The 24561-nt window shown below is 39.2% G+C and overlaps 1 protein-coding gene across 1 annotated transcript in view; it reads left to right on the top strand.

The window, feature by feature from the left end:
* PDE4D (phosphodiesterase 4D) overlaps nucleotides 1-24561 on the top strand; it is a 928932-nt gene that overhangs the window by 147404 nt on the left and 756967 nt on the right. The gene's annotated exons all lie outside the window — the stretch shown is intronic.

Raw genomic sequence — 24561 nt, 5'->3', positions numbered from 1 at the left:
TTAAAAAGGAATTTAATGAACAAGAATGTGTTTTAGGATTTTTTTAGATGCCATTAACTTTGGATATTAACTGTTTCTTCAGCTAATTGAAATGTGCCTTTGAATATAAACATTGCATTACCTTTCTTTGGATAAATGCTTTTTTTTCTTTCAGACAGAAAAATGCAGAGTTGAGATGCTGGCTGGTTAAGAACTGGACCCCAGGAAACTGGGAATGTCACTAATGTTGTTTTCTGGTATTATCCTGTTTTTTTGTTGACTAGGCATGTATGGCACTGTACACAAGACATAATTTAGTGAAGTCCCTGACCTGAAAGAATACTAATATTTTCTTTTAGATTAGCTTGGGTTGTAATTGATGTGATTCAGTTTATCACTGTGGCCCATTGCATTCTGGCCCCTGCAAAGAGCCAGTCCAGAAGATAGCATACAGTTGTGTTTTCCTAACCGATCACTAGATGTCATCACACTTCCCCAAGATACTCTGCAAGTACTATTCTTTACAAAGAGGGCTGAGGAAGTGGGATGGAAAGTCATGTCTCCCATGAAACTTAGAGTTTCATGAAAGTTACAAAAACCAAAGACAAATGATATATTTCCACATAAGAGAGCATTTTATTATTAGTGTTGAACCCGTGTGAATATTAGGTCAGGGTGAGGAGACAAGGTGGTACAAGGGAAAGAGGGCTAGATTTGGGGTCATGACAGGGGCACTCCTTTCTCTGAGGGCTGGGAACTTTTTAAAGATATATTCTGATAATTGTATCTTAGTATAATTGATTTCCTTTGTAATTCTGTGTACTATTATTTATGAATTCATATTCTCATCAATCTGAGAAGAGATCCACATGTTTCATCAGACTCCCAAAGGGATCCATGGCACCAAAAAAGGCGAACAACCCCTTTGCAATAATAACCTCTGTCAAGGCATTTCATCCATTCCTCACTAGGTTCTTCAGGTCGTACATTTTGAGTTGGAAGTGACCTTTGGTTTGCTCCTTCTAGTCAAATCCCCTCATTTTTGTGAAAAACTGTGTTAAGCATTGAAAGGACATAAATATTCCAAAAGAAACATAAAAGTACCTTAGTATCATATCTAATATGTTTTGTTCCCTTAAACTTTGTTTCTATGTTTGTGAATGCAAGGTTTTCCCCTGCATAGCTTTGTACTGAGGTAAGGTGACTGTGGGCGGTAGTTAAGTGCCTGCTGGGTTTTTACCAATTAGTTGCATCTGAAGAATAATAGTTTTGTTATGGGCCACTCCTCATCTTTCTCTAGCTTCAATTAAAGAAAAAATCAGAGTAGCTTCTATTTGGAGAAAGAATTACAAGCCTAAGTTGGCCATGTAATATCTGCTTGTGTGGTCCTGGCACATTGCTCAGTACTGGGTTCTTTGTTGCTGGCAAAAATAAACTTATGTCTCCTTCTGTTACTTAAGTCTTCTGTTTCCTACAGAAGGCTTTCTGAAATCTAGGTATAAGTGATGATTACAAGAAAAAAAAATTATCTCCAAAGATAGATGATTGTAGCCATTCAGCTCCTACTAAATATAGCAAGAAAAGGATCAGGGAAATAGTAACCCCAAAAAGGGTTTCTTTAGAGGTAGTGGTCATGGAGGGAGGGATTCTGGAAAATGTCATGCCAGCATTTAGTTGAATGTTAGTTGTTTTCAAAAGCAGAGCTTCAACCTTATGACTGTCTCTCCCCTCCTGCCCATTCCCTCAGTGAGGTCTAGTCTCAAGGAACAAATACAGAGTCCTCTATTTAGGAGGCAGCTGAATGGTGCAGTGGTTAGAGTGCTGGACCTAGAGTCAGGAAGACCTGAGATCAAATCTAGTTTCAAGTCACTTAACTGCTGTCCTCTTCAGCTTAATCGACTGTAAAATGGGAAAAAAAGATCACCTACCTCCCCGGGTAGTTGTGAGAATCAAAGATAGTCTTTGTAAAGCAAATAGCTCAGTGCCTAGCACATAGCAGGTGTTTAATGAATGCTGGCTCCCTTCCCCTTCCTCTGGTTACCATTTATCCCACTACATCCCTTTCTGTCTTTTGAATTTGACACTTCTCTCCATATACTCTGTGTTGTAGATATAACTGCTTGCTTGCAATTCCTTGAACAGGGCCCTGAATCTCCTTTCTCTGTGTTGTTGCTCCAGCTGTCATCCATGCCCGGGATATTCTGTCCCTTTACCTCGACCTCTGAGCTTCCTTGGCTTTCTCCAAGGTTCAGCCCAAGTCCTACATCCTGCCATAGGCCTTCCCCAGCCCCTCCAGCTGCAAGTGCTTGCCCTTTCCCTAGTGTTTTCCAACTCCTCTATCTTGCCAGTACCTAGTTATAACATTTACCTGTTGTCTCCTCCCTTAGAGTATGAGCCCCATGAAGACAGGGACTATTTTTGCCTTTCTTTGTATCACTACTGCTTAGCATAGCGCCTGGGCATGTAGTAAGTGCTTAAAATTTAAAGTATGCATTTTACCCCTTCTACCTCATCGTGCACACATTTATTTTTTTTTCATATTTAAGTGCATACTTTACATTTGTTGACTGATTGATTCAAGGATTTCAAAAAAAATTGAGAAACAGTTGCATTGATATTTTCTCTTTATAGTTTATTTGGACAAAACAACTGTGGGGCTGCTTGGTGGCACAGTAGTGGGTAGAATGCCAGCCCTGGAGTCAGGAGGACCTGAGTTCAAATTTGGCCTCAGACACTTACTAGCTGTGTGATCCTGGGCAAGTCGTTTAACCTCATTTGCCTCTAAAAGAAAAAGAAGATAAAAGAAAAGAAAAACAACTAGTGGGCCAGTATTCTATTTTTTTTTTCTGTTCTTATGACCCATATTTTATTTCATATGTGCTTCTTTGTGTATTGTTAGAGCCTAACAAATTGCATCCCAGGCTATCACCTGTCATTTTGACTTTGAACTTGCCACTTTAACGACTCTGGAGGAGGAAATGCAGCTGAGACTTTGAGCAGCTCAACTCTGGCAAGTCAAGACATCAGCCTTGTGATATCATTGGTCCTCTTCAGAGAATGAAGGATAAACCAAAAGAGTGTCACTTGGTTAAGCTTAGAGGCTGGGCTAGGACTGAGAACGTGGAGACAGTGGAAATTCTCTGTGCTAGAGATCAGCATATTCTGTCTGATTTGTTGTTTGGACTTTTGATACTCCTTTATCTTTTTGACTCCCAGCTCTGTATTCTTCACTCAGAACTGATAGCCTGAGCTCCATTTCAGCCTTAGTCACTCTCACTTCATAAGTGGTTTTTTGTTTGTTTGTTTTTGTTACTGACCTGGGGCTATAATCCTGAGCTTAAATGACTACACTTCAGGTAGTTACTTGCAGGAAAAGTCCAGAGCTGACTTCCTAACGTACATACACTTGCTTTGTGCAGTAAAAATTAATTTTTAATGAGGATTTTAAATCAAAATTTTGAGTTCCAGATTTTCTTCCCTCCCTCCCCCCTCCCTCTCCAAGATGGCATGGAATCCGATATATCTTCTACGTATAACTCATTGAACTTATTTACACACTAGTCAAGTTGTGGAGAAGAATCATGACCAATGGAACGAATCATGAGAAAGAAGAAACAGAACCAAAAAAACCCAAAAACAAAAACAAAAGAGAGAAAAAAAGAGGGAAAAAAGGCGAACATAAACTGTGCCTCAATCTGCATTCAGACTCCATAGTTCTTTCTCTGGATGTAGATAGCATTCTCCATCATGAGTCCTTTGGAGTTGTCTTTGCACCTTGTGTTGCTGAGAAGAGCAAAGTCTATCAGGGTTAATCCTCACAGAATCCATATATCTGGGGTTATATATAATGTTCTCCTGGTTCTGCTCTACTCACTCAGCATTATATTGTGCAGGTTTTTCCAGGTTGTTACGAAGTCCGTGTCTTCCCCATTTCTTATAGCACAACAGTATTCTATTTCCTTCATATACCACAACTTGCTCAGCCATTCCCCAATTGATGGGCATCCCTTTGATTTCCAATTCTTAACTACTACAAAAAGAGCTGCTATAAATACTTTTGTACATATGGGTCCTTTTACCACTTGTGTGATCTCTTTGGGATACAACCCTAGTAGTGGTATTGCTGGGTCAAAGGGTATGAACATTTTTATAGCCCTTTGGGCAAAGTTCCAAATTACTCTCCAGAATGGCTGGATCAGTTCACAACTCCACCAGCAATGTAACAATGTTCCAATTTTCCCACATCCTCTCCAGCATTTATCATTTTCCTGTTCTGTCATTTTAGCCAATCTGACAGGAGAGATGTGGTACCTAAGAGTTGTTTTGATTTGCATTTCTCTAATCAGTAGTGATTTCAAGCATTTTTTCATATGCCTAAAGATATCTTTAATTTCTTCCTCTGAAAACTTCCTGTTCATATCCTTTGACCATTTCTCATTTGGGGAATGACTTGTATTCCTATATATTTGACTCAGTTCCCTGTATATTTTAGAGATGAGGCCTTTATCAGAGATACTGGTTGTAAAGATTTTCTCCCAATTTTCTGCTTCCCTCCTAATATTTGTTGTATTGGCTTTTTTTATACAAAAACATTTCAATTTAACATAATCAAAATTATCCATTTTGCATTTTGTAATGCTCTTTATCTCTTGTTGTGTCATGAATTCTTTTCTTTTCCATAAGTCTGATAGGTAAACTATTCCTTGCTCTCCTAAATTGCTCATAGTATCAGCCTTTATTCCTAAATCATGACCCCATTTTGACTTTATTTTGGTATATGGTGTAAGATATTGGTCTATATTGGTCTACCCCCAGTTTCTGCCCTACCATTTTACAATTTTCCCAACAGTTTTTGTGAAATAGTGAATTCTTAGCCCAAAAGCTGAATTCTTTGGGTTTATCAAAGAGTAGATTGCTATAGTTGGGTGATTCCTCCATCTTGTGTACCTATCCTATTCCACTGATCCACAACTCTGTTTCTTAGCCAGTACCAGGTAGTTTTGATGACTGCTGCTTTATAGTACAGTTTAATATCTGGTATGGCTAGGCCACCTTCCCTGGCATTTCTTTTCATTAATACCCTAGATATTCTAGACCTCTTGTTCTTCCAGATGAATTTTGTTATTATTTTATCCAGCTCTGCAAAATAATTTTTTGATAGTTCAATTGGTATGGCACTGAATAGATAGATTAATTTAGGTAAAATTGTCATTTTTATTATATTAGCTAGCCCTAACCATGAGCAACTGATATTTTTCCATTTGTTTAGATCTGACTTTATTCGTGTGAAAACTATTTCGTGATTATGTTCATATAGGCTTTGGGTTTGTCTTGGCAGATAGACTCCCAAATATTTTATAGTGTCTACAGTAACTTTGAATGGAATTTCTCTTTCTATCTCTTGCTGTTGGGCTTTGTTAGTAATGTATAGGAATGCCGAGGATTTTTGTGGGTTTATTTTATATCCTGCAACTTTGCTAAAGTTGTTTATTATTTCAAGTAGTTTTTTACTTGATTCTCTAGGATTCTCTAAGGAAATCATCACATCATGGGCAAAAAGTGATAATTTAGTTTCTTCTTTGCCTATTCTAATTTCTTCAATTTCTTTTTCTTCTGCTATTGCTACAGCTAACGTTTCTAGTACCAAATCGAATAGTAGGGGTGATAATGGACATCCTTGTTTCACCCCTGATCTTATTGGGAATGCATCTAGCTTAACCCCCATTATAAATAATGCTTGTTGATGGTTTTAGATAGATGCTATTTATAATTTTAAGGAAGGCTCCATTTAAAATATATTATTTCTAAACGCCCTGCCAGCTGTTTGATTTGAATCTGAGATTTTCTGAATTCCAGGGCAGTGTAGTGTGATGTTGGTCACCGATTCTATTAGACACGTACCCATTCAAATAAAAGCAGGGAAGGGAAGGATCTGAGAAGGAGCCATTAGGGCTCAGGATGAGTGATGCAGAGGCAAAGGATAGATTCTAGAAGGTGAAATATTTGCACTGAGTGCTGCAAGACTGCAAGTCTCTGTCATCCTGTGGTGACCTCAAGACTAAACCATCTAGGGGAGTTCTGATAAGCATAAAGCCAGTGTTCCCAGAGGCAAAGCCAATAACCCCAAGCCTGGCCTTACAAAATTTCTATATGTACAATATTTTAAATAATTTAAATATTTTAGAGTAGAATAGAAAAAAAATACAAGAGTTCTCCATCTGGCAGGGATTCTGTAGCTGGGGTGGGACAGGGAAAAGGCTTTGACACCCAGACTTTAAAAGAGCAAACAGTTACTAATGTGTTATGCCATTAATAGCCTTTTGACATCTATAAGTACTACTCAGTAGGCATTCAAAAATGAGCCTAAGTGCACTTAGGGTATCTATTTTTAAATATGCATAACTAATTCTAATGCAGATTAGGTCAGTATTTGCCATGGAAAGTTATATCACATATACCGATTCCCACGTTAAAGGTTACCAGTGGAAACATTGTGAGATGGTGATCTGATATAAGCATTTGATCTAGGACTCACTTAGTGGCATGCTACAGCCCGACACAGTAAACCATGGGGTCAAAGAGCAACTTTTCTCAACTATGGCATCATCATGATTGATGGACTTTGGCAGGTGGGTAAATTCAATCAGAAATAGGGGAGGGGGTGATCATATCAACTTACCTTCATCTCTTCCACAACTCATACATAAATACACACAAACATGTTTTACACATGCACACACATTTAATGTTTTTAAATTGAATACAAAATAAATTTGAAACCTCAGAATGGTAGCTTGTGCAATATGAAATTAACTTTTCTTCCCTTGCCCTCCTCTGCTTCAGTCATCATACAATTGATAAAGCTTGGCAGCAGAGTTTAGAAGAGAGCCAAGCCAAACAAATATTATATCCTAGACCATTCTGAAGCGAAGCTGGGCAAGCTGGGTGAAGATTTTGGGTGAAACCATAACAATGAGTATTTTCTACTTAATCGTGTTTACATAGCAAAGCAAATCACTGAACTTGATATCAAGTCACGTTGGAACACAACATAACCCATCTGGCTTTCTGTTTTTCTCAAGAGAAACTGCTTTATTTGATTTTTGGTTTTTGATTGGTTTTTTTGTTTTTGTTTGTTTTTTTTAAAGTTGTTTCTTTCATCTTTCCTCGGCTGTTGCATGACCTAAACAGATGTTTAAGATGCAATATTAATCTGCATGTCACCTCAGCATTGCTTCATGTGCTTTTACTGTACAGAGCAGTGCTAGATGTCTGCAGTCTAGAGGGGAAATATGTCTTTTGTCATGCTGGAACTGGAACGGAGCTGGAATATTAACAAGGAAGATATGAGTATGGTTCTGATGTTGTCTGGGCTGGCCCTGCAGCATTTGTCATGCTTCTAACACAACTGAGCTAATTATAAACTATCACTTTCATTCCTCTAGGCCCTTGGAATCCAAAAATCAGGAGCAGAGAGAGGAAGAATTCCTGAGGGTTGTGAAATATTGTTATTCGTCGAGACCTTTTATATTCATTTTGGAAGGTCTTGTTAAAACCTAACATTCAACCCTCTTTTCCAGAAGACCAAAAATATGTTGCATTTTCCTGTTTCTCTAGGTGCTAGCTCCAATTGTAATGATGGAAAGTCTTTAGACCAGTGGTCTCCAAAGTATGCATATGGGACATGATCCCAAAGAGTGTATGATCAATCAAAGGGTAGAAAAATGTATCACATCCCAAACAGAGGTCATATCTGCAACATACCACACATGCTCTCTTCATCTGCTACAACTTAACACTCTCTCATTCACTCCTTTCTACCATCAAGCTCCCAACAACAATTATGCAGGCACCTTTGGGAAAATCCCCTGCAATCTTACTGTACCTATCAGGGTAGAAAAATTCACTGATCAAGATGTGCCATCAGAAAGGTCCACAGTTAACTAATTTAGAACGCCAGAATGAAACAGGAAGGAAGGAAGGGAAGAAGGAAGGAAGGAACAAAAAAAATATTTTGCATACTTCCCAACAAACCATCAAAAAATCCACCATGCCCTCCTTTAAAAAGTATCTTCTGCACACAAAGTCAATCAGTAAACATCTGTTAAGCTCCTAAGTCCAGCATTTTGTTAAGCGCTAAGGATACAAAGAAAGGCAAAAGATAGCCCCTGCCCTCAAGGAGCTCACAGTTCAATGGAGGAGACAACATACAAATAGTTATGTCCAGACAAGATAGATACAGGATAAGTAGGAAATAATCAATACAGAGAAGCCACTAGAATTAAGGATGTGTCCTTTAGCATGGATGAGATCATGAAAACATTGACTACTGTATGTCACTAGAATTTTATCTCCTCTCCACATTGGCTTTACCTGCGTTTTTGCTTTCACTGTATCTTATCACTAGATCTATCTGGACTCTATTTTCCATCCTTATAGTCCATTCTTCCCATGTTTTCTCTGAATTCTTCATATTCCTCATACCTCACAGGATGATAATATTCCATTGGGTTTATATACCATAATTTTTTTGACCATTCCCTACTTGTTGGGGAAGTATTTTGTCTCCAACTTTTTATCACCATCACACACACACAAAACAAACTGGGACTAATATGTCCACTCTTCATAGGGGCAGCTAGGTGGCACAGTGGATAGAGTGCTGGATCTGGAGTCAGGAAGACTCATTTTCCTGAGTTCAAATCTGACTTCAGATACTTACTAGCTGTGCGACCCTGGGCAAGTCACTGAACCCTATTTGCCTCAGTTTCCTCATCTGTAAAATGAGCTGGCAAAGGGAATGGCAAACCACTATAGTATCTTTGCAAAGAAAACCCCAAATGGAGTCACAAAGAGTCAGACATGACTGAAATGACTGAACAACAACACCCTTATCGAACAGCATGGGGCAGCATGGTATAGTGAATGGGACTCTGTGCTTATATAAATCTCAGTTGTGTTTATAGGCTTGCTTCATATTAAGAGAAAGCTTATGTGATGCAACCCTGACTAGTTTCAGATGATGGTAGGCCTAGGTCTTTTTAATTCTTATCATTGGAGAGTCTTGATCACAATTTAGGTCATCAGCAGGCTGCCTCTACTTAGGCATTCAGTGGTGCTCATCATATATCTATTTCTATAGGTCATGAGTGTTTTATGTAATTATATAGGACTTTGCTAGCAGGACTGGTAGAAGGAGGATTCTTCTGTTTGTAGTTCATTTAAAAAAATTCTTTCTCCTAAGTGGTATTAAATTGCCTCTTGGCTAGAAATATGTTACGTTGGAGGGGTGGGGGGCAGGGAGGTGGAGGAGAAGTGTTACCGACCTGAGGAAGGAAAAATGTACTCGTAGGGCTGTAAGACAAGTGGGAACAGAAGAATTTTAGTAGACAGGAGCTCAGCTTGGAAATTCTGAGCCATTTTCTGTCTTCATGTCATCTAGAGTTGGTCTAGTCAGTGACAGCAAGTCTCCCTAGTGATAGCAAGGGGAGGAAGGAGTGTATCTTTGGTGGGCAAAGCCAAGTTTTCTTTTTAGTTTTGCATTCTGACTGGCCAGGAAAACATTAGGAATAGCATCCGTGGTGATTAGGGACTCCATTGAAATACATGTCAGGAAAGAGCAGCCCCTATTTGCTTCCAAGGAACATATAATTCCAATTTGGCAGGGGATGGAGAGTATCAAAATCAGGGTTTTCCTATATCTCTATTGCAGAAATTCTTAATGTGAACATGCATATGTGTAAGTGTGTGATAGACCCTCTTGGTAGTTGGATGGAATGTTTTTAAATGAGCCAGGCCTGGTGGTACACGCCTGTAATCCTTTCTACTGAGGAGACTGAGGCTGGTGGATTTCTTGAACTCTGGAGTACAATGGGTTACTCTGATTAGGTGCCCATACTAAATCTAGCAGTCTCGATCATCATGATGATGTTTACAATGATATTTAAATGCACAAAATAAAATTCTTAGGATTATAAATGAATTATATGATATGAATACTAAGTTGTTCACTTGTTTCAGTCATGACCCCATTTGGGGTTTTCTTGGCAAAGATACTAGAGTGATTTGCCATTTCCTTCTCCAGTTCGTTTTACAGATGAGGAAACTGAGGCAAACAGAGTTAAGTAATTTCAAGGTCACATAGCTAGTAAGTGTCTGAGGCCAGATTTAAACTCAAGTCTTCCTGACTCTAACCCTGGTACTCTATTCACTATATCACCTAGCTGTCCAATGAATACCTACTATATGTAATATTTTAGAAACAAGTTTAAAGACAGCAAATTAAGGATCTCTGTTCTGTTAGGAACTGAGATATTTAAGAGCAGGAAAATCCAACAGTGTGGAAATCAGCCTGGGGCTAAGTCTGGGCTCTTCTTGAGCACAATTCAATTCAGCAAATGTCTATGAAGCTTCTGATAGTCTAATGTTCAGAAGTCACAGTATGGGATATGTACCTACTGAGAGACACAAGGCCCTGTCCATGCCTTTTCATCAGCGAAGTTTATAACCAAAGTAAAACTTATAATTTTTTCTTTTTAAAATTAAATTTTCTCTTTTTCTTCCCAATAAACAAGTATCATTTTCCCCTCTGCCCCTACTCCCTCTCTCCCCATTGAAAAGAGAAGAAAAGAAAAAAAAATAAATAAATGTGCAGTCAAGCAAAACACATTCCTACATTGACCTACATAGGATCAGACCTTTACGAGCTGGAAGTGATCTCAGAGATCATTTGGGATCAAAATTCGCTTAAAAGGTCATCCCGTCCAGTCCAATCTTTTCATTTCACAGTTGAGGAGAGCAAGGCCAAAAGAGGTAAAACAACTGTTGCCCAAGGTAGTTCAGGAAGTGAGTGGCCAAGTCCAGACTTGAAAACTGATTTTCTGATGCCAAATCAGGCCTATTTTCCATTGCACCTTGCTGCCAATCTAATCTAACACTTTTATTTTAGATAGTGGAAACTTATAAAGTTTACAAGTTAGTAGCAGATTTGGTATGGTACAGCAGAAAAAAAGCAGTCTCTGGATTCAGAGGACCTGAAATAAAATTCCACTTCTGAGGCTTACTGTGTTCTCTCTGTGAAGCTGGGAGGTTGGATGGGATGTCCTCTGACGTCTATTCCAACTCAAGATCCATGATCCTGAAATCCTATGATATAAATGGAATTCGTTGACTCTAAATCCAAAGATCTTTATATTATGTCCCATGTGGTTTTACACTGGGCATTCACTGGAAATCTGTGGATCCTATGCCTCAGGGCCTAAATCACGCTTTTTGGGGGGGGGGAAGAGGCATTCTAAATGACTTTTTACCTCTATCTAAAGGTTCCAGCCTTGCTAAATATAACAATGTCTAAAAATGGTAGGATTATGTGTATTATTTTCAAATGGAATCTTATGTACTCTAAAAGAGTAGATAAATCTGATTTTGAATGCCTTTAATTGCTATTATCTATTTTGTTTTGGTTGATAACTAAGCCTATTAATAGAATATCATAGAACTGCATCATTTTAAAGCTAAAAGATAATACTACTGATTCTCTAATCCAACCCCTTTATTTTACAAGTGAGGAAACAGGCCCAGAGAAGGTAAATAACTCCTCCAATGTCAAATAATAGCAGAGTCAGGATCAGAACCCAGGTTGCCTAATAGTCAGGCCCATATACCCTGTGACTAACTGGATTATTTCACCTCTCAGTTGATGTTTCCAGAGTATCTTCTCTCTCACTAGAACAGAAAAGCCCATGAGATGGGTATTATCCTAGCCACCAGTGCCAGCTTTGTCATGAAATTTTATGGGATTTGCATAGTTTAGCCTGTAGAATTTGTGCATTATCTCAGATAACAAAATTTTAGTGGCAATTAGAACTAATGCTAGAGCACCAGGTTACCCAACTGCTTCCAAATGTATTTTCATGCTGATATTTCTGAAATTCCTTACAAATGGCATATGCTATTGTTCAGTCATTTTAGTCATGTCTGACTCTTCATGAGCCCAGTTGAAGTTTTCTTGGTAAAGATGCTGGAGTGGTTTGCCATTTCCTTCTCCAGTTCATTTTACAGATGAGGAAACTGAGGCAAACAGAGTTAAGTGACTTGCCCAGTCACACAGTTCCTAAGTGTCTGAGGCTGGATTTGAACTCAGGACCTCTTGATTCCAGGGCCGGTGCTCTATCCATTCTATTTCATCACCTTAAGACACAGTTTTTATGAATATTAGGTTTCAAGATCAGAAAAAGAGGGGAATTGGAGATAATACTGTCTTGTAATACATTTGGCCTGTTTATTTTTACTACAAGATTATAGAATGTTGTTACTGGAAGGAGATGAATGGATGATCATTTTGCAAATGAGGAAGGCAGAGCCTAGAGAGATGAAGTAATTTGCCACAGGTCCTACAGAGATATCAGAGAGGAGATCTGAAGCCAGGTCTTCCCATTCCCAAGTTCAGTGCTCTTTCTATGACATTAGCTGGGCAAGTATTTGAACATTTTCATGTTGTCCACTGTATATCTTGACATTTTTTCTATGACAGTGGTGGTTACTTAGTTGTTTAGTTCCACTGGTGAAACTATAAACATAATTGATATACAGCAATATATATATATATATATATAATTTGTTATTGTTTGGGAGTTATACGAAGTGTTTGTAGTAGGCTAACACTGATGTAATGGCCATTTGACTGTTCAAAGAATAATAGGGAGACGTATATATATTAGGTAATTCATAGTATCTCTAAGCAACCAGCAGACAGAGTTAATGAAGTATTTTTAATAATTAAATATTGTTTTAGTACTATGAGGAAAAACAGACTTTAAATGGATCCATAATTGGGAGAAAAGACAGTAGCAACAAGCAAATGAATATTGCATGAAAACACAAATGAATTTCTAAAGATGCATGTTTCTGAAGTTAAAAAAATAGCACTTTAAGGAATTCTGGAAAGATGCTCAGCAAAATTTAATCAAAGACTAGAAATTAATTGATAATTTAAAATAAGAGTATTTAAATTCCCGACATCTCAGATTTGTCATGGGTTAAGACTTCTATTTTCAAAGTTTTTGATGAATATGAATGTAAATAACATTTCTCAGAAGGAAGAATTATTATTGTTTTTAATCGAATATGCTTAGTAAAAATAATAGGGCTTAGTAGCTAGAGTGCTGAGTCGGGTTCAGGAAGATCTGTATTCAAATCCAACTTTGGATATTTACTAGCTATCTCTTGACCTCTGTTTGTCTGAGGCCGTCTCTGGGCCCGGATTGCTGAAATGATGCAGGATCATAGTTTTTAGAATTAGAAGCCTTCTTAGAAGGCTGACAAGGACCATCTAGTTCTATCCACTCATTTGACACACAAGAAAATTAAATGCATGAATAGTCAACAAAACTAGGATTTAAACCCAGATCTTCTGAATCCAAATCAAATGCTCCTTCCAGCTGAACCTGGAAAAGAAATGGAAGAAATATTTAATAGTTTACTTTAAAGGATCTCTTGGTTATTTTTTTCATGACTGCAAGGTTTTATTTCTAGGTATTATTCCTTGTAAATCTGGGCTTTAGGAAAAGACCATTTTGCTGTTTTACATTGCAAAAGGAGACATACCACCATGAAATCCTAGATGGATTTTCCTTATTAAATTTTTACACATGGTGGACACATGGATAGCAGCATCCCATTGTGCAGAATTCAGAAGGTCTTTTTAAGTTTTAGAAAAATTCCTGTCTATACAGCATATATAGACAAAGAAAGGACAGAAAGCAATGTCCCTAGCCACAACACAAAGCAAGGGGGACGAGTGGAGGTGCCAGGGTGTTCCATTTGAAGTCTCTGTAAAGTAATAGACTGGAAAGTTAATTGTATGAGAAAGAAACAAGGAAAGAACATGGCTGTACTCGAACCCTATTCAGCAGACAGACAACACTAATGTGGGCTGAGTCATTTATCCTTAGAGACACCTGGTATCTGTGCAGTTTATACAGAACAGTGACCATCTGCCCTGTATTCACTGTCACTCACTCAATGCCATATATCCTTTCCCCAAAATCGTTGGAATCGTTTGATTTTTGTCACAAGGACATGTGGAAGTGTTCCCTGCTAGATAAGTATTTTCTTTTCTTCCTATGTTATTTTAATAGATTGGTCAAGATGGTCCAGTAGAGAAAAGTGGAGGAGGAGAGCAAGCTGACCCACCCACTAGGGGAAAGGCAATCGGGAGTCCTCTGTATTCTGTGCTGCTGTGACCAAGAAACTAGACAATGTCTCCGGTTTTGTAACCAGAGTATCTGTCTATACGCTTTTCTGTGAACACATGCGCGCGCGCGCGCACACACACACACACACACACACACACACACACACACATGCCCTTGGGAAGAGGGATGAGAGAAGGTAGATCTTCCACGTTGTCTTCAAAGGAGATGGCCTTTTTTAACTCATAAATATGTAACAGACATGAATAGACACAATCAGTGTATTGCCTGCTAAAATCACAAAGGCAAAGCAGGACTGACCCCCTGCTTTCCAGTTACTGCCCTGCCGCCAACACCTCCTGGGAACCCACAAAGGCAGCATGCTGTCCTTTTGCAGTTTTAATGTCCCTTAAGTATTCCTTCGGTGTTTCTTTTCCCCTGGTTTTACCTGCATATCCTTCTTGAGGATGAAATGGGAAGGATGGACCTGGTACAAAAATGTGATTTTCCTTGCTTTCTGCATGCTTCAGGGAATACCTCTGCATCAGGGATGATTGGAAAGAGAGAGGGGGGGAGGGAGGGGGAAGAAGAAAGAGAGATAGGGAGGTTGGGAGGGAGGGGGAGGGAGAGAGAGGGGGGAGGGATGGGGAGAGAAAGGGAAGAGGGTGGGAGAGGGAGGAGGAGGGTAGAGAGAGAGAGGGAGAGGGAGGGAGAGGGAGGAAGAGAGACAGAGAAGGGCAAAGAGTATTAGAAAGTGTACACATAGCTAAGTGTTTCTTATCAAGATCGGGGGGGAGGGAGGGGGAGGAAGAGAGACAGAGAAGGGCAAAGAGTATTAGAAAGTGTACACATAGCTAAGTGTTTCTTATCAAGATCTTTTACCCACATTGAAGGAAAAATAATGACAGCTGAGATTGGAGTGCTATAGTGAATAAGGACTTGGAATTAGGAAAACCTGAGGTCAAATCAAGCCCTACAGAGAGACCCTGAGTAAGTCACTTAGGGTCACAGTTTCCTCATCAGTAAAATGAGGGGGTTAGATTCAATTAGTCTTGCCCGCCCTTCTGGGTTTAAGTTTCAGTAACAGTTGTCACAACACTTCAACAGAGAATCTTCAGGCTGTTTCAAGGAGGGGGAACTACAAATTAAATGCAATCTACTGGTGAATTTAGACTCACAGGAGCATGGGATGCTTGAGTTTGAAGGGACCTTTTTTGCTTTCTTCTCCTAATGCTTATTTTGTTTTTGTTTTTTTGGGACTGTGTCTCCCTATATCACCCTGGCTAGAGGTGCAGTAGCCATTTGCAGGCCTAATCCCACTGTTGATTGACCCTGAAGCTTTGTCCTGCTCTGTTTCTGACCTGGGCTAGGTTCCCCTCCATTGGTAACCTGGCAGCTCCGGGTTCCCCAAAGTTCAACGTATAGATGTCAGGTTTTGCACAGACACCAGATCAGCTTAGTTTGTTGCAACTCAGAACGACTGAGTTCAAGTCATCTACCACCCTCAGCTTTCCCAGAAGCAGGGATTACAGGTGTGGGCCACCATGTCAAACTCCCTTCTTTTAGTTTTATAGAAAATGAAATGGAGACTCAGAAGGTTGAACTAATTTTTCCCAAGACTGTACAGGTACTGCCAGAGTCTGACCTGAGTCTCAGTCCCATTATACCACACTTATGGAGTATAGAGACTATGTCTTAATTTTCTTTGGAGTTCCTTTAGCACATAACAAAATTTGATGTGCATGACAGATGCTTAATAAATATGGGTTGAATGAATGAACAAGCCAATGTCATTAAAAAGTTTTAAAGTAAGGACCAGATAATTTCAATGTGTCACCAGAGTCACCAACATACTTCAGTACCATTGGTGCCCAGTAGATTTAGGGCACCTTCCATAGCATACTCTTTAATCCTATCTATACACTATGGTGATAGCCTTTTTAGGAATCAAAGCAATCGAATGGAGATGAGTTTTCAACCATAATTTGGTATTTGTTTTCCTGTAGGCAAGATAACACTGAGATGAGGAAATATTAAGAATGCAAATGACTAAATTTTAGTCAAAAACTATATAATTTTGGGGGGAGATGTTATTAAATCAATAGAAATTTAGAGATTTTTAAAGGGTACAATAAATTTGCATTTATGGTTGATTATAAATGCAATCAGCTTCAAAAAAGACAAATATTTTAAAAAGCCAGAAATATACATTTGCAATAAAAAACAGATTTTAAAAGCTGCTTGCTCTGGGCACATTAATGAAGTTATTTCTCCAACTTAACCTTCAGGCATTAGCTATGAATTAGATTGACCAGTAGGGGATACCATAGCTATGGTGATTACCGTGTGTTTTCAGTTTTATCTGAAAAAAAAAAAAATTGTGGTGATTTTAGTGAAACCACCAAATGTATTTAAAAGGGAGGGGTCCAAGAGATATATGACATGGCATCTTCTTCTGAGTAGAGTTCTTTGTTGCTGTCTTTGGGAGGCACATTCCTCTAAGCCTTTTGGTCAGCTTTACATGTTCTCTCTTCAAATACATCAGCTCATTTCTCACCTATAAAATGGATCTACACTTTCACTTAATAATTTTTACCCTAATAGTAACTTGATCCCTTGGAATTCAGTGTAAGAGGTCATGAATTTTATACTCATTTTATACTCAGAACTATAGATTGTCAGAACTCTAGATTGCCAAGATCATCTAGACCAGGAAAACTTAACCATTTTGTGGTCATGGACCCTTCTGCCTGGCAACTAAAGCCTATGGACCCTTGTTCCTAATTATGCTTTTAAAGGAATAAAAAATAAAATACTTAGGATTACAAAGGAAACCAATTGTTTTGAAATACAATTATTAACATATATATATTTTTAAAATTCATAGACCCCAAGTTAAGAACCTCCTTATCTTGTCCAGTTCCTCCATTCTACCCAGAGAGGTTTAGCAACTCGTTTGAAGTCACATAAATAAGTTTCAGAGCTTAGGACTGAACACAGATCTTCTGACTCCACATCAGTTCAGGACACAGAGAGTTGGTGCCAGTACCTGAAAGGCAAGAAAACAAGGACAAAAACAAAACCACCATCTTTGGCCAGTCAAGCCTAGCAATTTGCTATCCAGCCAAGTGGTTTTCAATTTTAGGAAAGAAAGAAATTGCTTTCCTGAAGGAAAAATTAAAGAAGCAATCCTCATAGGCCTTTACCCCTGGGGGAAAAAGGAATAAATAAAGCAAGAATTTTTTAAATCATCTATCAGAAACAGCAGGCTCCTTGACTGAAAGCAAAATTGATTAAAGTGACCCTGGCTCTCTAACTGTGCCCCTTCCTTCGGAGGGAGAAACAGCAGAAAAGGTTAGCAAACAGCTAAAATGACCATTGAATCTCTAATTACCGCCCCTGACCAAAAATGCATAAATAACTAATAAATAAATAATTTTATCAATCCTTGTCATGCATTTTCATCTATCCTGCCTCCCTAAGCGTCAAGCCTGAGTTCTCCCCACCATCTACCATCTCATTTTCTACTTATATGCTGCTGCCAGCACAACTGTGCTAACTGGGTCCTCTATGAATTCATTAATTTCATCTGAACCCTCATTGCTGCTCTGCAATCCTTTTACTCTTCTTTATTTGGCTCTATTTTATTCCCAACATCATTTCTTTCAAATCTTCTTTACTCAGGCCACCCATACACTGTCTCCTTCCCCGCTGTTCAGCAAAACGCCTTGTCTCATACTTTACCAGGAAAATGGAGGTCACTTATCATGAACTCTTTCTTTTCCCCAATTTCATAATTCAATAATCTTTTAAAATTTTTTCCCTTTACATTTTGCCTTTGCTATATACTCTGAGGGAGATATAGACCTTCTCCTTGCCTAGGCGAAACTCTCAGCTTGGACCCTTTAATTACAGACCTTCCTTCCCCCTGCAGCTTGCCCCTTCTTTCATCTCCTTTCTTTCGTTCCCATCTTGAATCTCGCTCTTTATTCCTTCCTTCTATGTTTCCTACAAACACATTCCCTTTAGTCTTATACATAAGCCACATAACAACTCTTAATTTACCCTTCCAACTCTTTCCTTTCCCTACCAAACTCTTAAAAAAATTCATTGTCTTCATTTTATCATCTGCTTACATTTTAATCCCATAGAGTCTGGCTTCCCAACCCTACCACTTGGCTCCAACTACTCTCCCTGAGGTTAACAAAAACCCCTTAATTGCTATATCTGTTGGCTTTTCTAAGTACTCCCATTTCTCAACTTCTCTGCTTCTTTCACCTCTGCTGACTATTTTTTTCTTTCTGAAGATCCTGTTCTCTCTGTTGTCTATGACAGGTTCTTCCTTGTCATCCTGTTGAATATCTGGTCATTGGACCCAGATGGCTGTGGAGGAGAAAGTGAGGCTGGTGACCTTGCACAATCCTCCCTCACTCAAATCAAAGTCAACTGCAAGTCATGTCATCATTTCACTGATGCCATACTCATCCTCCATAATGAAGGACAAGCACAATCTGCAGTCTGATGACTTCTTCCCAGTATCATTTTCTTCATCATTACTCATGCCCCTTCTTTGTGTGTTGGTATACTGAAGGGCTCTATCCCGGGTCATCTTCCCTGCTTTCTTCACTTTTTTGTTGTTTTTTGGTGGGGGAAATGAAGTTTGATCTAATTAGTTCCCTGGATTTAATTAACTCTGCAAATTAACTCTCAAGTCTCTGTATATTTTTTCCTCATTCTCTGTATGTATGCACATGCAGTGTCCCAAAAGTCTCAGCATAGTTTTAAGCTTTATCAGCTTGTTGTTGTTGAGGAATTTCAGTCATGCCCACCTCTTCATGACCCCATTTGGGCTTTTCTTGGAAAAGACACTGGAGTGGTTTATCATTTCCTTCTCCAGCTCCTTTTACAAATGAGAAGCTGAGGCAAACAAGGTTAAGTGACTTGCCCAGGGTCACATAGCTAGCAAGTGTCTGAAGCCAATCTTAAACTCAGAAGTTGAGTCTTTCTGACTCCAGGCCTGACATTCTGTCCTAAGCTACCTAGCTGCTCCTTCATTAACTTATTTAACCTTCAATAGCTTTGATGTTGTTTAGTTGTTTTCAGTCGTATCTGGCTCTTTGTGACCCCATTTGGGCTCTTTCAGGCAAAGATACTGGAGTGATTTGCCATTTCCTTCTCCAGCTCATTTTACAGATGAGAAAACTGAGGTAAACAGGGTTGAGTGACTTGTCCAGGGTCACATAGCTAGTAAGTGTCTGAAACCATATTTGAACTCAGGAAGTTGAGTCTTCCTGACTCTAGCCCAACACTCTATCCACTGTGCCACCTAGTTGCCCCTCTTAACAGTTTAAAACTACATCAAAACTTTTGGCACACTGTGCGTATGTATGTATGTACACACGTACATATACACACACACACATATATATATATATATACACGTATCTATATATGTATATACATCTATGCATCGATATGCATTTATACATGTATGCATGCTTATCTCTGAGACTCTGAGATTCAGTCCTGCATCAGCCTTCTTGACATCTTCAGCTGGATATCCCATGGTCATCTCACACTCAACGTGTCCTCTAAATCTACTCCTTCTCCTAAGTTCCTTATTTCCGCCAATGGCATCACCATCCTTTCAGTCGCTGAGATTCACTGCTTCAGAGTCATCCTCAATTCTTCACTCATCCTCTTCTCTCCAAATCTTCCATATTAGAGGCAGCTATGTGATGAAGTAGATAGAGCAGTGATCCTGGAGTCAGGAAGATTTGTCTTCAGATCTGGCCTCAGATACTTACTAGCTGTGTGACCCTGGGCAAGTCACTTAACTTCTGTTTACTTCAATTTCTTCAGTTGTAAAAATGGGAGTAATACAAGCACCTACCTCCCAGGGGTGTTGTGAGGATCAAATGAGATATTAATTGTAAAGCACTTATCACAGTGTCCAACACATAGTAGGTGTTATATAAATGTGAGTCATTGACGTTGTTGTGAGTATATCTAATGAATAGAAAAATCTTTTTTGTTCTACCTTCACAGCATCTTTTATATCTTTCTTTTCCTTCACTCTGATCACGTGGCTGCTACTCAGATTTCAAATCCTATCACCTCTTGTCTAGAGTATTGCACTGGCTCCCCCTACACCATCAGTACCCCCGACCCTTACCCCTCCCCACCAACTGGTCTCCTTTCTTTCAGTATCTCTCCTTCTGGATTCTATCCTCCATGGAGCTGTCTCTTTAGAGATGGTACAGTGGATAGACTACTGAACCTGGAATCAGCAAGATTCAGTTACTCACTAGCTCTGTAATCCTGGAAAAATGACTTAAATTCTGTTTCCTCATCAGTGAAAATGGAAGTAATAGCACCTACCTCCCAGGGTGATTGTGAAGATAAAATGAGATCATATTTGTCAAATGTTCTGCAAACCTTAAAGCACTATATAAATTCTAGTTATCATCATCATCATCACCATCATCACCATCATCATCACATATCTGATCATGTCACTGCCTTATTATGAAGGCTTCAGGCACTATCTATTGTAACTGAGATAAAATACAAACTCATCCATTCATAATTGAAAGTGCTTCACAATCCGCAATCTCTTCTTCCAAACTAACTTCACATTACTCCCACTCATCACCCCCTGCTCATATTCCAGATAAACTGACCTATTGATATATGGTTTCTCATCTCTTTCCTTCAACACCATTTCACAGGCTGCCCCCCATAGGTGAAACACTCTACCTCCTCACTTCTGTGTCAAGGCTTAGCTCAGGTGCCACCTCCTGTTCAAGACTTTTCCTGGGGGTCCAAAGCATTGGAGTTCAACACCACCGCACTCCCAAATATCTTCATGTTTTGGTTGTATAAGTCCTGGTTACCTCACTCTAGGTGAGTACATGAAAAGACCTGAGCCTAAAAGGGTCACGATCTCCCATGGCATCCTGGGTCATCTCCAGTCATCCTAATGAATATCAGGTCACTGGATCCAGATTGCTCTGGAGGAGAAAGTGAGGCTGGTGACCTTGCACAGTCTCCCTCACTCAAATCAAAGTCAACAGCAAGTCATGTCATCATTTCCCTGATGTCATGGTCCTCTTCAAAAACGAAGGACAAACACATCAATCTGTATAACTCCTGCATTCATATATCTGGGTATGTGTTTTACCTCTTAAATAGAATAGTAGTTCTTCAAGGTCATGGACTCTTTCTCCCCAGCGTCTAACACAGAGTAGACATTTAATAAATGTTCAACGGAACTAAATTTAAAAAGTGCCTAGATCACACTAATGGATTATTGGAGGGACCCAAGGGATTCAACAGAACATGTGCCCAACAACTGGGAAATGGATGGCTAGACAAATTATGGTATGTGAAGCTAATGGATTATCACTGTACAGTAAGGAATGGTGAATATAAGGAATTCACGGAAAGTGGGAAAATTATATAATGAAGTCACGGCGAGTGACAAAGAAAGAACCAAAACAATGGCATCCATAGTGCTTTGTAAAAAAACACAGTGCTTATAAATAAAGTCAACCTGGAGAGAGGTTGGTTCTACAACATAGTACAATTAAAAAAAAAGATGATTGCACATGAAACCGCAAATCCACTGTGTACAACTTGCTGTTCTTTTCAAATATACAACAAAATTATCATGTAAATTTCTTTTTTTCTCTCCCCCCTCCCTGCCCTAGAGATGGTTACCATTAGAAACAAATAGGTGTGTGTACACACACACACATATACACACTCACACATACATATATCTCTATATATACATATATGTAAAATTATTCTATACATACTTCTATTTATCAGTTGTTCTCTGGATACAGATAACATCTTTCTTCATATGTCCTTTATAGTTAATTTGAAATTTATAATAGTAAATTTAACTTCTTCTGAATTCCATATTTTATTATTTAATAATTTTTAGTTTTCAGCATTGATTTCCACAAGATTTTGAGTTACAAATTTTCTCCCCATTTCTACACTCCTCCCACTCCAAGATGGCATATATTCTGGTTGCCCCATTCCCCAGTCAGCCCTCCCTTCTGTCATCCCACTCCCTCTCCCATCATTTTTCCCCTTTCTTTCTTGTAGGGCAAGATAGATTTCTATGCCCCATTGCCTGTGTATCTTATTTCCCAATTGCATGCAAAAAAAAAAAAAACTTTTTCGAGCATCTGCTTTTAAAACTTTGAGTTCCAAATTCTTTCCCCTCTTCCCTCCCCACCCACCCTCCCTAAGAAGGCAAGCAATTCAACATAGGTCACACATGTATCATTATGTAAAACACTTCCACAATACTCATGTTGTGAAAGACTAACTATATTTCCCTCCATCCTATCCTGTCCTGTCCCCCTTTATTCAATTTTCTCCCTTGACCTTGTCCCTTTTCAAAAATGTTTGCTTTTGATTACTTCTTCCCCTATCTGTCTTCCCTTCTATAGTCCCCCTTTTTTATCCCCTTCCCCATACTTTCATGTGGGGTAAGATACCCGCTTGAGTGTTTATGTTATTCCCTTCTCAGGTCAAATCCGATGAGAGTAAGATTCACTCATTCCCCCTCACCTGTCCCCTCTTCCCTTCCAACAGAACTGCTTTTTCTTGCCAATTTTATGTGAGATCATTTACCCCATTCTATCTCTCTCTCGCAATATATTCCTCTTTCATCCCTTAATATTATTTTTTTAGATATCATCCCTTCATTTTCAACTCACTCTGTGCCCTCTGTCTATATATGTGTATATTCCCCTCAACTACCCTAATAGTGAGAAATGTGCCATGAATTACACACATCATCTTTCCATGTAGGAATGTAAACAAAACAGTTCCACTTTAGTATGTCCCTTATGATTTCTCTTTCTTGTTTACTTTTTCATGTTTCTCCCAATTCTTGTGTTTGAAAGTCAAATTTTCTATTCAGCTCTGGTATTTTCACTGAGAAAGCTTGAAAGTCCTCTATTTTATTAAAAATCCATATTTTGCCTTGGAGCATTATACTTGGTTTTGCTGGGTAGCTGATTCTTGGTTTCAATCCCAACTCCTTTGACCTCCGGAACATCATATTCCAAGCCCTTCAATCCCTCGATGTGAAAGCTGCTAGATCTTGTGTCATCCTGATTGTGTTTCCACAAAACTCAAATTGTTTCTTTCTTGTTGCCTGAAGTACCCTCTCCCTGACCTGGGAACTCTGGAATCTGATGACAACATTCCTAGGACTTTTCTTTTTGGGATCTTTTTCAAGGGGCGATTGGTGGATTCTTTCAATTTCTATTTTACCCTCCGGCTCTAGAATATTAGGGCAATTTTCCCTGACAGTTTCCTGAAAGATGGTGTCCAGGCTCTTCTGTTGATCATGGCCCCCAGGTAGTCTAATAATTTTTAAACTACCCCTCCTGGATCTCTTTTCCAGACCAGTCGCCCTTCCAATGAGATATTTCACATTGTCTTCCATTTTTAAAATTCCTTTGTTTCCACTTTATAATATCTTGATTTCTCATAAAGTCATCAGCTTCCACTTTCTCCAATCCAATTTCCAAGGTGGTATTTTCCTCAGTGGACTTTTGGACCTCCTTTTCCATTTGGCTAATTCTGCCTTTCAAGGCATTCTTCTCCTCATTGGCTTTTTGGAGCTCTTTTGCCATTTGAGTTAGTCTATTTTTTAAGGTGTTATTTTCCTCAGTATTTTTTTGGGGTCTCCTTTAGAAAGTCATTGACTTGTTTTTCATGATTTTCTTGCATCACTCTCATTTCTCCTCCCAATCCCTCCTCCACCCCTCCTATTTGCCTCTCCAAATCCTTTTTGAGCTCTTCCATGGCCTGAGACCAATTCATATTTTTCTTGGAGGCTTTTGATGTAGGCTCTTTGAGTTTGTTGACTTCTTCTGGCTGTATGTTTTGATCTTCTTCATCACCAAAAAAAATATTCCAAAGTCTGAGTCTGAATCTGGGTCCATTTTTGCTGCCTGTTCACGTTCCCAGCCAACTACTTGACCCTTCAGCTTTTGGTAAAGGTATGACTGCTTGTAGAGTAGAGAGTACTTTGTCCCAAGCTTGAGGGGATGCACTGCTGTTTTCAGAGCTACTTCTACACAGCAAGCTCTGCCACACCAGTGCTCCTCTTCCCCCAAGAACCATCAACTTGGACCACAACTCAGATCCAAGCAAGCTCTGCACTCCCGCTCTGATCCGATGCTTAATTCCTCCCACCCGGCAGGCCTGGGGCCAGAAGCAACTGCAGCTGGAGACAGCCCCAGAGCTGCACCACTTTTGCGCCCCTGGGGCTGAGGCCTAAGGTGCACTCCTTTCACTCTGTTCTAGCAGTTCTACCTACTTACCTTCTCTGTTGTCTTTGGCTTTTGTAGGT

This window comes from Trichosurus vulpecula, chromosome 1 (genome assembly GCF_011100635.1).
Source record: "Trichosurus vulpecula isolate mTriVul1 chromosome 1, mTriVul1.pri, whole genome shotgun sequence".
In the NCBI taxonomy this organism is placed as follows: Eukaryota; Metazoa; Chordata; class Mammalia; order Diprotodontia; family Phalangeridae; genus Trichosurus; species Trichosurus vulpecula.
The sequence above is the reverse complement of the archived record's forward strand: the minus strand, read 5'-3'. Positions and strand labels throughout refer to the sequence as shown.